This window comes from Fragaria vesca, linkage group LG2 (assembly GCF_000184155.1).
Source record: "Fragaria vesca subsp. vesca linkage group LG2, FraVesHawaii_1.0, whole genome shotgun sequence".
Classification (NCBI taxonomy): domain Eukaryota; kingdom Viridiplantae; phylum Streptophyta; class Magnoliopsida; order Rosales; family Rosaceae; genus Fragaria; species Fragaria vesca.
In genome coordinates, this window is record NC_020492.1 from 11,706,142 (window position 1) to 11,708,234 (window position 2,093).

Genomic DNA, 2,093 nt, shown 5'->3' on the forward strand with positions numbered 1-2,093 from the left:
ACAATTTGCAGGCCGAACACATGCCAACCAAATTCTCATAAGTAAAAAAGACATTTTTCACTATACCAGGGCAAGTTTGAGTACCTTCTCAAAGATGAAAGGCCGATCAAGGGGTCTAGAAACCCGGACTCTAACTTCTCCAGTTGAGTTGAGCAGCGACAAATCCACAAAGAGGTTGTCACCAGCAACAATAACAGCATCCTCAATTGTTTCCGGAACCTCCAATTTTGGGGGAATCATCTCAATTCGGACCCAGAAGAATAGTCGATTCATATCAATTTCATCAAAATCCATCAAACCATCGTATTCCTGCACAATCATAGGCATACGAAGATGGTACCATGGTCCTCCCTATAGCACTCGCTTCTGATCACACTTGAGATCAAACGAGAAGAGGAACAAACCAGCAGGTCTGGCCTGAACCTTGAATTTCCCGTTTAGTGTCCAAATACGCTTGAAAGTATGTTGGAGATATGCTGGATCAATTCGCTTCAGAATCAAAGGCTTGGCAAGCAAATAGGATTGCGTATTGCGGTGTTGTGCCGCTCCAGATCGGCGAGAAACGTCAAGGACGTCCTTGCCAACAAGGGCGAGCGATGCGGTGAAACTCACCGTGACATCGTTAATGGAATTTGACATGGTGATTCGGGTTGAGGCATAAGGACTAGGGGATGGGATGAAAGGAGATTGGGTTGAACTTCGATCAGAATCGATCGGGATTAGAAGAGCGGCAACGCTCTTTTTTGGTGTGCAGCAGAGAGTGCTCCGCGCATTAGGGTTTTTTTTCTTAGAAGAGTGATGAGAATTTGTCATTTGTGAGCTATAACCCATCAGTAAATTATAATTCAAACATAATAAAAATCATGAGTTCGATTACGCAATGCCTACTTTTGTTATATTAAATTCAACTTTTGGGGTAAGAATTATTTTTCCTTAAGCACAAGGTAAAAGGTTCTCACACCGTTTTGGCATTGTTGATGGACTAGCTAGTACCATGGTTTTTTCTACAATCTTCATCAATCAGATTGTGCTGTGTGATTGTCTAAGATTATGTACCATGATCTTACAAGTTCTTTAGCTGTGTGATCGTCTAGGTCCATATACTTGTACTCAAGCACAATTTGTATACATTTGCTTGGTAGTTACTATAGCTCTCATCAAATTTAGACGCCTCCACCGCTCGTCCTCCTCACTCTCCGTACATCCAACACCAACGCACTGTTGGCTAGAGTAACTCGTAACCACACAGTTGAACCAGGTGGAACAAACTCCAATTACGGACAATCAATATTAATGTGTTTGTGCTCATCACCACAAATCCGGCATAATCAATCTCTTTCGGTGACTCCAGCAGCAGCAGGCTTCTCCTTTTCTTTGCCGGCTGCAGCTGCTCTTGCTTGTAAGCTAAGTGTCACGCCCCGCCAGATTAACAAGGAGTTTCCTTGAGCATTTTGATGCAAGCATGGCTCAAGGAGGGATTCACTACTGGAAAATAGCACTTAGGCGACGGAATTAAAAAATTATGTCTCCTAAGTGGTATTTAAGTGACGGAATTTTCTACCTAAGCGACGAAACAGTTTCCGTCTCCTAAGTTGTTCTTAGGAGACGAAATATTTTGATTTCGTCTCCAAAGAACGACTTAGGCGACGGAATGAAATTCCGTCGCTTAAGTACTACTTAGGAGACGGAATATTTTTACTTAGACGACGGAAAAAATAAAAATTAAAAAAATTATATGAATCACTTAGGAGATCGACGGAATTACATTCCGTAGCCTAAGTAGAACTTAGGAGACAAAATACATTCCGTAGCCTAAGTAGAACTTAGGAGACAAAAATGTTTACTTAGGAGACGGAATGTTTTCTAAAAATAAAAAATAAAAAATTAAGAATCACTTAGACGACGGAAATAGAACATTCCGTCGCTTAAGTTCTAAAAATTTGAGCGCCCATCTTCCCGCGTAAAATTTCATTAAAATTCAAACCAAAATTTTTCAAAACATATCAATTCTTTTAAATCACACACTCACCAACCTTATCAATAGAAGGAAACCCATATCTTTTCCTAGAGCTCCATCTCTCTCTCTCTCCTCT